Source organism: Canis lupus, chromosome 22 (genome assembly GCF_048164855.1).
Source record: "Canis lupus baileyi chromosome 22, mCanLup2.hap1, whole genome shotgun sequence".
Classification (NCBI taxonomy): Eukaryota; Metazoa; Chordata; class Mammalia; order Carnivora; family Canidae; genus Canis; species Canis lupus.
Window position 1 is genome coordinate 4,743,740 of NC_132859.1, and position 12,062 is coordinate 4,755,801.

Below are 12,062 nucleotides of genomic sequence, written 5' to 3' on the forward strand. Positions count from 1 at the left end.
CTGGAAGCCCAGCCCCTAGCTCCTCAAGTCAAAATCAAGAACTAAAATCCCTGTGGCCACCCTGGCTTTAGCTACAGATAGAAGTTCTGGCTTTATTTTCTTTCTTCATTTATGGTACCTGGGGGTTTTCCTTTGTTTTGTGCTTAATACCTACTTGCTCTTAAATATAGCTGCTGCTGCTGCTGCTCCTCCTCCTCCTCCTCCTCCTCCTCCTCCTCCTCCTCTTCTTCTTCTTCTTCTTCGTCTTCTTCGTCTTCTTCTTTTTTCTTTTCTTTTCTTTTCTTTCTTTTCTTTTCTTTTCTTTTTCTTTCTTTTCACTTTGCTTTTTCTTTTGTTTTTTTTCCTTTTCTTTCTCTAGCCTTTTTGTGTTTAGAACTGGAAAATAGGCTTGTCCCATCATCCTTGTCTGTCATATTTCCAGAAGCCTTTCAGTTTATTTCTTAAAGCAGTTCACCTGTATTCTCTGAAAAACATTAATAGATTTTAACATATTAGTGCAACTTAACAAATTGTTTCCCTCCACTATAAAATGGTTCTTCTATTACTTATATGTAAGTAATTTATGTGAAGGTGTCTATGATTCTGCAATCAAATACAACTTTTTGGGAATTGTTCCCAATAATATTTAAGATTATTTTAGCAGAGAATGTTCTTAGATGTGATATGAATTCAAAGGCTCTGTAGTCCTCCTAGATGGGATGCTCCTTTCTCTAATTTGGAGGCATGAGAGAACATCAGATTCTTTTATATGAAGAATATAATTTTTGCTCTAATAGCACACACTGACTTTTTTTTCTTACATAATGAGGAAGAATCATGCTTTTTTTTTCTTTATAGCCACACAAGTCAGGAAATAACTTTATTCCATAGCAAATTATAATAATAGATTATATTTATGTTCATAAATAGATTTTCACATGGCTTTATTCCAGTAAAGTTACGTGTGTATGTTAATTTTGAATACTTCAGACCCTTAGTACACATGCAAATACCTCTGGATGATCATACTTTTGTTCACATTGAGAGGAAAAACAAGTCCATAGTTTCAATAAGTGCTGGTAAGGCTCAGTCAGATGCATTGACTAAGCTGAAAATTATCTGTCAGATGCATTGACTAAGCCGAAAATTCCTGCATCATCAGCTCACCATGTGAGCCTGTGCCTTGGTGGCACCAGGTAGAGGTTTAATTGCACATCTTTGCTTGGGGGCTAATGATACCAGCTTGCCTGGTGGGCAGACCAACATGTGTGCTGGGCATAAAGGAAATGTACAGTGCATTTTCAAAAGTTTGCTATGGATTTGAGCATACTTGTCTTAGGAACACTTTCCTTTCTTAACAATGGAAAAACACGTGTCTGTCAGATACTTGTGACTGTGCCTGCCAAACCTAGCTTAAGAACAAAGATAGCCGATAGCAAAAGATATGCCAGAGGATTCTAGTAATAGGAGCTGAGATCATATCCTCAGTCTTATAAGATGCTGAATAACAACCACAGAGGAACTTAAATCTGGGAAAGAAGCAGCTACTTGCAGAGTTAAAAGAACACTGTAACACTTAAAAATTTGTTTTAAGGTGAGGTTTTCTTAAATAGATTTAAAGATATCCAAATTAATAAGCTCTTTCTACATTTGAAGAAAACTTTAAATACAAATAGGAGGAGAAATTAAAATTCTGAACTACCTAGGAACAATTTTGAAAGTACCTTAGTCACTGTTAATTGAAAAAAAATAAACTTAAATGTAGTCTAGCTTCTTTCTTATCTCCAGTATTAACTGAGGGGTTAAATAATATAGTAAGTTGTAGGGAGGCATGGGCTTAAGGGAAGTATGCCTATAGATTGGGAAAAGGGGAGAAATAATGTTGAGTGTTCTATATTTAAGAAGCTTTTAATTCTTAAAATTATGCAGCAAAGAAGTTACCAGTGTTATCTCCATCTTGCAGATGAGGAAACTGAGGCACAGAGAGATCTAAGTAAGTCTCATAGTAAGTAATAGGATCAGGATGTAGCTCCCTGTATTGTCAGAGTTAAGGAAAAGAATGACAAGAGCAACATGGGTTCCTAAGTGGTTGAGGTAGGTGTTAGCCAGGGATTTCCATAGCTAATTATGAAAATGCCAACACAGAGAATATATTTCCATTGCTTCATTTTCAGGCTCCCCCTTTTTTTTTTCTATTCAAATTTCTAGGAATTATTTGGGTACGATGTAAATCCTCACTATTTCATTACCAGTGTATTGAATCAACTCTTTTTTTTTTATTTATGATAGTCATACAGAGAGAGAGAGAGAGAGAGGCAGAGACACAGGCAGAGGGAGAAGCAGGCTCCATGCACCGGGAGCCCGATGTGGGATTCGATCCTGGGTCTCCAGGCTCGTGCCCTGGGCCAAAGGCAGGCGCCAAACCGCTGCGCCACCCAGGGTTCCCTTGAATCAACTCTTATAGAAAAAAGATGCTTTGGTTCCAGAATCAGGATCACTTAAAATTGTGAATGTTTCTCAGTATATTGTGGACCTTGCTGCAAGATAGAATATAGTTCTCTAATCACCTGAGTCTCTTTACCTCTTTGTATCGTTAAACTTCCTCTACAACGCTCTGATTGCTTTTTTTTTTTTTTTTTTTTGAGGGGTGGAACAATTTCTTTATCTTATGTGTAATTTTATCTTACCCTTGTGAGAACTAACAATGATTCTCTGAATTCGCTATTAAATATTTTTTAATCCCAGAAACTCTTGCCATGTATTACCTCTGTGACAAAAGCAATTACAGAGTTGTCTCTCCTTTGCTTTTCTCTTCAGTTGCCACACTACATGATAGCTGTAGTCTAGTTTTTGATTTTAGTCTGGAGTCATAGCATGGATCACAGAAAGTCTTGTTTCCTTCTTAATAGCTATATTTGTGTACTTGTTCATGTTTTCCTTCTACTGAGTTGAGATCTGTCTTTCAATCACATTCATCCCATGGGGTTTTGCTTTTAGTATCATCAGACCCAGTCTGGTCTCTTTTAACCTGATGGCCCGTGAAGATATTTTCGGTCAGCTGTCAGGTAGCCTCCACTAATTACTTTTGTTTGTTTTCAGGTGAAATATCCCTAATTTTTCAATAATTCCACAAAATGTTTTTTTCTTTTTTTTCTTTCAACTCATGACTTGTCAATCCGGCCTACTTTGCCAATTACCCACTGAGGGTGCTTCCCAGGTGCAGTAGCATTCTGCGGATTTGGTCTGACCAGCCAGAGTGCAGAGACAGAACTTGTTCTGGATGTTTTCTTCTATTAATGCATTTAACAAAGCCAAGAGATCCCTGGACAGATCCATCTCTGTAAGAAAATATCCCTCAGAGGGGACCACATAGGCAGGATGTGGATCAAACTTGTATAAAAACATTGTATTTTTATTAGCAGAGGAAGCCAATATGAGGAAATTTGTAAGTATTAGACCTTGAGTACTCACATAGCTTTGCTTTTCTCTGCATGAAATGTTCTCCGTCTCACGCAACTACTTGACAAATGTCTAATCATCTTTCCAGCTCTTTGTGAGGACTTCTTGCCTGCCACGCCCTTGAGTAAGTAACTCTGCCTTAAACATACAGCTGCTGATGAGGGGGTTAGTTGTGTTCCATTTGCAGGCACAGATGGGTGGGCAAAGGGATGTTAACACCTAACTTAATGGTACACATGGTGTGGTCCAGCTCAAAAAGCTGCGTGGAGCCTAATAGGCATTCTCTTTGGGGAATGTGGAAAACAGACTGAACATTCTAGCTTCAGGAATAGCCGGGTCATTGGTTACTTGGGGCAACACTGGCACTCTTGTTCAATGCAGGCCAAAGTCCTGGGGATGACTGTCCATAGAATACAATAGAGCAGATGTATAGGCATAGATGAAGATTCTATGAGCAAGAGACCATGTCTCTGAAGATACTGCCCAGCTTCCTTGGGGTTTTCTGGTTGTTTCCATTTCTAATCCATGACTGCATTTCAATAAAATGCTACTTTGTTTGAGGTAAAGGGAGAGCCTCATTATTTAAAATAAGAGCCCTTGCCAAAGCATTTTCCACATGGAATTCCCACTTTGAATCTGTACTTTCCCAGTGTGCATAGTTTTAGGATAATACCTGTCTCCCTTTTGCCGCCTACTTGACTAGAAACTTCTTGAGAACTAGCATAGTCTTGGTACTTATCTCTTGATGTAACAGGTCTTTACTGTATGAATTTATTACATGAAATATTATTTGTCAGGTTGTAGATTCTAGGTTATGATCTTCTGCTTGAAGTATAGGTTGAATTTTTGAGTGTTTGTATTCCTATAAAGATTATTGAACTTCGTTCTGGAATTCAGTTAAGGTATTTGGAAAGAGTTTGGTCTTCTTGGGACTTAATTCTTCCCCATTATTGAAATAAAACCATTCTGAGTACTATTGCCTATAAACCTACGAGATTTTTTCCAGCATGACTATGGTCACAGGGACTATTCTGGCCCTATGGGGGCTACCATGCACTATTTATTCCTCTAATCTTTTTGGAGGGTTCTTTTTCTGGCTTCAGTGGTTCCTTCACATGCATGTACTGACAGTTCTGTATTAAATTCTAGAGACGGACCCTCTGCAAATCTCTAGAGCTCTCCGTCTATGCTGCTCATTCGTCTTAGGTGTTCCAACCGAAACTCGAGCTGCCTGTCTCTTCAGACCATGGGCATTGACTTAGCAAGTAGAACACCAGGCTCTATTTGGGTTCCCCTTCCCTGCTCAGTGGCCTGGAAACTGGCTCAAGACCATGCCGGAGCAATCTTGACCTCCTATTGCTTCCTGTCTTAGACCTTACTGTCCTTCATTTCCTCACATCCAATGTCTTAAACTTTAAGATGTATTTTAACTTGTTGTTTGGGGTCAGAGGGTAAACCAGGTTCCTGTTAGTTCTATCTTGGCTGGAAACAGAAGTTCTATAACTTGTTGACTATTTAGGAAAGTTTGATAAATATTGCAGTCGGTATACTTGCTTACATTTTATCCATTAGGAAGATTTTCCTTCACTGGTACCTTAAGGAGATGTATGGAATTCTCTTATTTTAAAACAGATCCTTTGTGCTAGAAGTATCTCTGACATAAGCATAACATGTTACATATTTGGTTTCATTGCTGTTCGAATCAAGGCTGAAGTTAAAAGCAATGAGTTAATAATGGATTAAGATCTTATCTACATTTTCTGTAGAGGAAATCATTCCAGTGAACCGTTTGAGCAAAAATAGTTTCCCAAGAGGAACTTAACTCTGGAAAGATAATGATCTGTTTTAGATGTCTGTAATTTACAATTATGTTTGGTTAGCTTCTGAATTGTGAATATGGGAAGTGTTGCAAGACTTAGAAAGTTAGTTGATATGTAATTCATGCAATTCATTTCTGAAGCTCAGGGGAGCCAAACATATTTAGGGAGGGAGCGTGGGCCTGCATTTAAGAAAGCCATTCAAAGACAAGCACGCATGGCTCTGTGAGCATGAAGCTACATAAGAAATATTACTAATATTGTCATCAGAAATAGTAGCATTTTCCTTAAAATATAAGGGAAATGGCAAAATAACTTAACATCTACCTAGAAGAGCATCCTCTAATCTCCTGAAGTCCTGAAGGAAAGAAATCGATCTTCTTGCCAGGTGCTTATGCCTAGAGAATAGACCCCAGAGGCTCACAGTTCCTAAAATAATTCCTCTATAACCAAGCAGGGCAGAGGGAGATGAATCAAGGTAAGTCTTTACACCTAAGAGCAGCACCTAGGGTCTCTGCTATGGAAAAAGCCCCCACTATTTAACTGGCCTAACAGAGCTGCCTTTTTTTTTTTTTTTTTTCTTTTTCATTCTGGACTAAAAGGATGCTGATTGCTGATACTATAGGTAGTTTTATTCATAAAACCTGTAATTTCTCCAAACTGCCTTATAGAGAACTGATCTTAGATCATAGGCCATTCAGTGAGAGAAGAGCCCAGTGATTGGCAAATGCTACGTAAAAAAGTATTTGGAGAGGGAGGGAAGCAGACCTTTTTATCACAAAAAGCAAAATGGCTCCTGAGGATAAGCATGCAGGGTAATTCTTTGAGTTGTCAATCTCTGCCTAACCTCACTCTCCTATATCTTATCCCAGATCTTTGCTCTGGGATTGCAGATGCTACAGCTTTCCCTCTAGGGATCAATTAAAAATTCTGGATATATGATTTCACTTATTATCTCTAAAGCTAAAAACCAACTGTTACTTCTAAAATGCTACAGAGTTAAATGTCCTTGATTCCTGGGCCTCAGAAATAAAAATCAAGACCATTTTTAATATAAAAAGTTACAGTAGAAGGTAGATTAAAGGCCCCGGCATAGCCTACAAGCTCTGATGTATGTACTTAGGTTTTGGGAGCCAGGCCAGCTACACTTGGGTCTAAGGAAGCGGTCTTCTCCAAGGACTCTGGAGGCTTGAGGAGTGGCAGGAGCTAAGTGATTAAGTTGTAGGGAGTGTAAGCCACAGGGGTGACCAAAAGGACTTTGCTGGCCAGTTTACACATTAGGCTCAGAGAAATCTGACTCTGGGCAGGGAAGTAAGGTGTAAGGATTACAAATTGATGTTTAGGTAGTGGACAGACCGTTGCCTCCATCAGATTAGTGACCTTGCAAGACTGATTGAGTCTTATTTGTTTTGTGAGTCTTATTTGTTTTCCTGAAAGAAGTGCCCACCATCCCAATCTGGAGAGGATCTCTGTGTGGTAAAAGACTCATGTCCAAGGGCACCTGGGTGGCTCAATTGGTTTAAGCATCTGACTCGGTTTCACCTCCAGTCCTGATCTCATGGGTCCTGAGATCAAGCCCTGGTCAGGTTCCACATTCAGAGGGAGTATGCTTTGGATTTGCTCTCCTTCTGCCCCTAGCCCCACTTCTGTCCCCATCCTTGTCCCCCTATTCCCCCCCCCCTTCCTCAAATAAATCTTAAAGAAAAAAAAAAAAGGCTTGTGTCCAGAGTGGACCAATGGTCCATATCTTTTATCCTCTTTTTCCTGAAGTGCTGGGCATGAGTTTTCAATACAATAGGGTCTGGGTTGCTGATGATGATGTTCATCATTTATTAGATGGGCAAATCTGTCCAATACCATGCTACTGAGTTCTTGTTCTCACTGCTCAGTCTCCAGGCCTGGGTCCCTAAATTTACCTAAGTCAACTTTCTGAAATACTTAAATACTTAAATACCCTTAAATACTGCTAAGTATAAACACCTATGAAATCTGATTTATCCTGTTAGTGTTTTTCTAATGGGAGCCCTACTGTTATCTTGAGTCTGACAGTTTTTCAGTGGGTGGGACTCTCACTCCTTGCTTAACTTGTGAGATCTCTGTTCTCAGCACTGAATGCCAGCAGTGCACTGTCACCGTGAGAAGTGAACACACTGTCACATATTGTTAAACCTTTTACCTTCATCAAGGGTAGTGCCCTGTTGCATTTCAATCTGAACCTCTCATTCCTTGCCTGGACACACTTCTAACCTTTAGCATACCCACTCCTGCTCACTCACTCAAGTTCTAAACCCCAAGACTCTCCTTTGGAGAGCACCATTCTCTTAACCTAAACTTGCTGTCCTGCCACAGCTCTCCTTTATAAATCCACTGTCAGCTGTCCTCTTCAAATTCAGAGTATCTTATTTCCACAAAAATTCAAAAGGGGCTAATGCTCACTTCACGGGACTGGTTTTGCTTATCTGAAGTCAGAGCCAATAATCCTAATGGTTTTTAAGGGCTGTGAATACTCCTCTGAATTTGGTCAGGTCTGTTAAATGTTCTTCACACATAGATATTTTCAACTTACTTATACAAGGGGATGTGTGTGGGTATATATGTAGAGAGAAAGGTCTAGAGATATATAAACTAAGAGACTCAAATACAATAAAAACTAAAATTTAGTAAGATACCCTGGTTAAAAAAAATTCACAATGAAAAGAAATCTAGAGCATCTAGATTTATTTATAATGTAGTGGACTTATTTCTGAAGAAGAGGCTGGTATTATAATTTCATAAGGTAATACTGTCTAAAGTCGGAGAGAATCTTTTCCTTGGCCTCACAAGGAGAACACATGAAGGAGGATCCTAAATTAGAGCAATTGTAGAGTAACCTATGAGAACTTCTCTTTATCAGTGACAATGGAATTTGAAATATCAGTGACAATGGAATTATGAAATATGATGGAATTCATCTCCTGATATGCACAGTGTACTGTGTGGCCTGGTCTGAGCAAATTTTGGGTAGAAGCACAAAGACTCTATCAGTGGCGGGGGGTGGGAGAGGATGGTCACTGTTGGTCCCCAAATCTAAATAGTGCATGGGTGTTCTTTCAGTTCACTAACTTGGGTCCATCGGGCTTGTTGAGAGCCCACCATGTGCAAGACCCCGTGCTGCAGCAGTCCCAACTTTCTCGCATAAACGGACTTCTTACCTATAGCCTTTCCTGTATTTGAAAGTCTTTGTAGTGAGTAACTGGTAAACCTGGGGCCAGAATCCAGGCTCTAGGCTAGGGTCCAATAATCTATCTAATTCCCCAAATCACATCTGATATTGAAGATCCGGTGAAACTGATCATTGCTACCACACAATGATAGAACCATTTGTGTCCACAAAAGGAGAATTTTTTTTTAAAGATTTTATCTATTCATGAGAGACACAGAACGGGAGAAGCAGGTTCCCTACGGGGAACCCAATGTGGGGCTCGATCCCAGGACCCCGGGATCACGACCTGAGCCAGAGGCAGATGCTCAACTGCTGAGCCACCCAGGTATCCCCAAAAGGAGAAATTTTATAGTAACAAATGAAGGCAGAATAGACAAGCACTGTGAGCCTCCCAGAACATTTGGAACCACCAAATAGGTACATAGGTAACACGTGTAGGGTATCTTCAATCATGAGAAATGTACGGCGCCAAGACACTAGCTATAGTACTATGGCTTTTCCAAACTGGGGTGCCAGTACATGATTTTATGAAGTTTAATGGTGAATTTAAATGTATTTTTAATATGTTAGATTTCAAGGAAATGGCAGACATGGAATAGCTGAACCAGGACCATCATCCATATTCCTATAAGGTATGCTTATATTACATCTATTAACTGAGCTACTTCAGTGGCAAAGCTAGAAAAACACTACAAAGTGGCTTGTTTGTTTCCCTGCTAAACAATAAATGTATCTACATAGATCTGGCTTGGTAAGATGAAAACCCTTATTTCATCTAATCAAATCTGTTTCCTCTTGCAAAGAGAAAAGGGAACAAGGAAATCAAAATCAATAAAAATCCTGCCACTTTATCTGTAAACAAGTATGTTCAAATAGAAATTCCTTCAGTTAGAACTGTTTTTAAATCTGATCATTGCACTGAGATGGGATTCTTCTGTATCTAATACAAGTCTTATTATCTCAGCTCCTTCCTAGTCCTACCACTGGGTAACTTTGAAGAAATGGATGTTCCGGTTTCAATTCTTTATCTATAACAGAAGATAGATAAAGAAACCAAAAACAAACCATTTTTAAAAATCAAGAGAAAATGAAAAATTTATCGCATTTCAGGCTTTGACCCATAATAGAATTATTTGCTCAAGACATTAATATGATTTGAGTCATGAGGTGTGAGCATTTTATTTATTACCTCTAATCTTCCATAGGGAATAGTGACTGTTAATTTATGTGGGCTAATAAATTTTCTATTGTTATTAATAAGGATTAAAAAAGATACAGAAGAAATAAGATTTGAGGCCATGTACCTGAAATTATATGAATGCTTAAGTACCATGTTTATTAGAAAATGCAGTAGAAACTTTAATTTCTATTTGACCAACTTTCAGAGACTTCCTCAGATGTTACTGCGCAAGTGTTGAAGATGCTTTGATTCTGTACCAAGGTGCTACTGCTGTTCCATTGACAGGAAATGATTTCATGTCTTATTTCTGCCCATTTTAATTACTACTGGTAGAGATCAGAAGTTGGACATTTGAAAGCAAACCAAAATCTCTTTTGTGAAATCAGAACAGGAAATATGCTATATTTGAACTTCAGTTCTCCGTATTAACTCAAGAACCAATATTAAATAAGAACTGATTTTTTATATTGAGTTCATATGTACAGTAGGCTTAGCTTTTTAAATTACACAATTAACAAGTTTACGTGATGACTTTGGTTGTACAAATTGTGCTGCCTATTCCTTCAGCATTCAGAACTTGGCCTGGTATCCTTCTGGCAGAGCAATAATTTTCATATTGTAAAGACTAAAATAAGTCATAGAAAATTAAGTAAGATTGCATTTGACAATATCGAGGTATCTACTAGACACTTAATTCTTGCTGTGGATGTCCTTGCCCCCGTGTCTGTGAAACTAAACGGATTTTAGTGACTGTGCAGTTTGACTTCCGTTTCAATATAGTCATGTATCTGAACGTGACTGTCAAAGTTGCTCAACAAATTCTGCCTCGAAGAAACCTTTCCATTGACTAATTCGCAGAATTAGAGTATTCCCTTTTGACTTTAGCTGCAGGAAAGATCACAATAGGTGCTGTATTTGATTTAGATTTGAAGGCCTAGTACAAGGTCACAGATGCAGCATACTTGTACAAATCATATGGGCAATGGCCCAGTTGAAACTAACCCCTTTAAATCGTAAAGGTGTGCACTCCTCAATACCAAAGGCCTGTGAAAGCTCATACAAAAGTTGCCAATACCAGTAATACCATTGATATATTATGTAACAGCTACTAAATGACAAGGGAAGACTGACAATATCTTTCATTGGTAACTCATATATGAATATGTAGATAATTGGACTCTAAGAGAGACTAGGCTTAGGTGTCTATGACCAAATATGTGCAACATTTCTGCTATGCCTGCCTAATCATTTTGCCTATCTATGGTTTATTCCAACTAAATATCTGAACTCTAAAGAATATTCTATAGGCAAGACTTTTCAACCTCAGTACTACTGACATTTTGGGCCAGAGGATTCTTTGTTGCTGGGGCCCTTCCTGTACATAGTAGGATGCTTGGCAACATCTTTGGTCTCTGTTGAGCAGATGCAGATAGAACCATCCCCCTTGCCATCCCACCCAAAGTTGTAATAATGAAAGATACCTTCCAACATTGCCTAATGTCAACTGAGCAGTAAAACCATCCTGGTTGAGAACCACTGCTATAGAGCCAAGAAGGGAAGAAGTCCTTTCTCCCAACTCCTTCTCTTTCAATCCTCTTGGAAGATACTCTCTCATTATTACTTGGCATCCTACATAGTTATTGAAATGCATCTATTAAAAAACACAGCTATATTTTAATGAGTGTTCAGGAGCCAAAATTTCCAACTCAAGACGATGTCTTTTTTTTTTTTAATGAAAACTTGCCCCCACTGATTTTATGCAAGAACTAAATCTTACAACAGAGTATATTACCTCAGTAGTATTTTGTACAATAATATTAATAATAATCTTTACAGAGGAGAAAGTGGATTGCTGCCCAAATTTAGCTACTTGAATTCAAAATAGGGACATTAGAAATAGAATGCATGAGTGTAACAGAGATATGTAGCAGTAAAAATGCTTTTAATGACTTTTGGAATACAGTGTGAATAGCTCTTCATCACTTGTTTCTTCTTGAGCTTTTGCAGTGTGTCTAAGTTAAGAATGGGTTTGTTGGAAGTGACTGATTACAACCCATTGTCTAAAGTCAAGGGAAGCACCAGGTTTGGGCCAATTCCATACAGGCATAGGTAGTATGGAGAACACTTTCTCACAGCTTACCTCTGTTTTCTTTCATGTATGGTGTTGGCGTCTTTTTCAGATAGGCTTTCCCATCATACTTGTGAGATAATTATAGTTTGGAGATCAAAAGTTCCTCCAACTTTTGATCCAGGACGGAAGGGAGGACATTTGCATCTAAGGGAGATTGGCTGTCTTATCCAAAGTGCTTGAACCGTAATGGATAAGAAGGAATTCGTAGTACTTACTGACTGGAAGTAAGTTAATTGGTTTTTGAGGACAAAAAATAACATTATTTTTAGGTATTTCCAGTCTCACTAGAAAAAA

General features: G+C 38.6%; 1 long non-coding RNA gene across 1 annotated transcript in view; it reads left to right on the plus strand.

Annotated features, from left to right (window-relative positions):
• The window catches only part of LOC140614413 (uncharacterized), a 49,527-nt gene extending 39,461 nt beyond the window's left edge, over positions 1–10,066 (plus strand). Inside the window, exons 2-4 of the long non-coding RNA XR_012015275.1 lie at positions 3,527–3,562; positions 9,028–9,089; positions 9,843–10,066. This is a non-coding gene — a long non-coding RNA (uncharacterized lncRNA). The remainder of the gene's footprint in view (positions 1–3,526; positions 3,563–9,027; positions 9,090–9,842) is intronic.
• Positions 10,067–12,062: the final 1,996 nt, after the last annotated feature.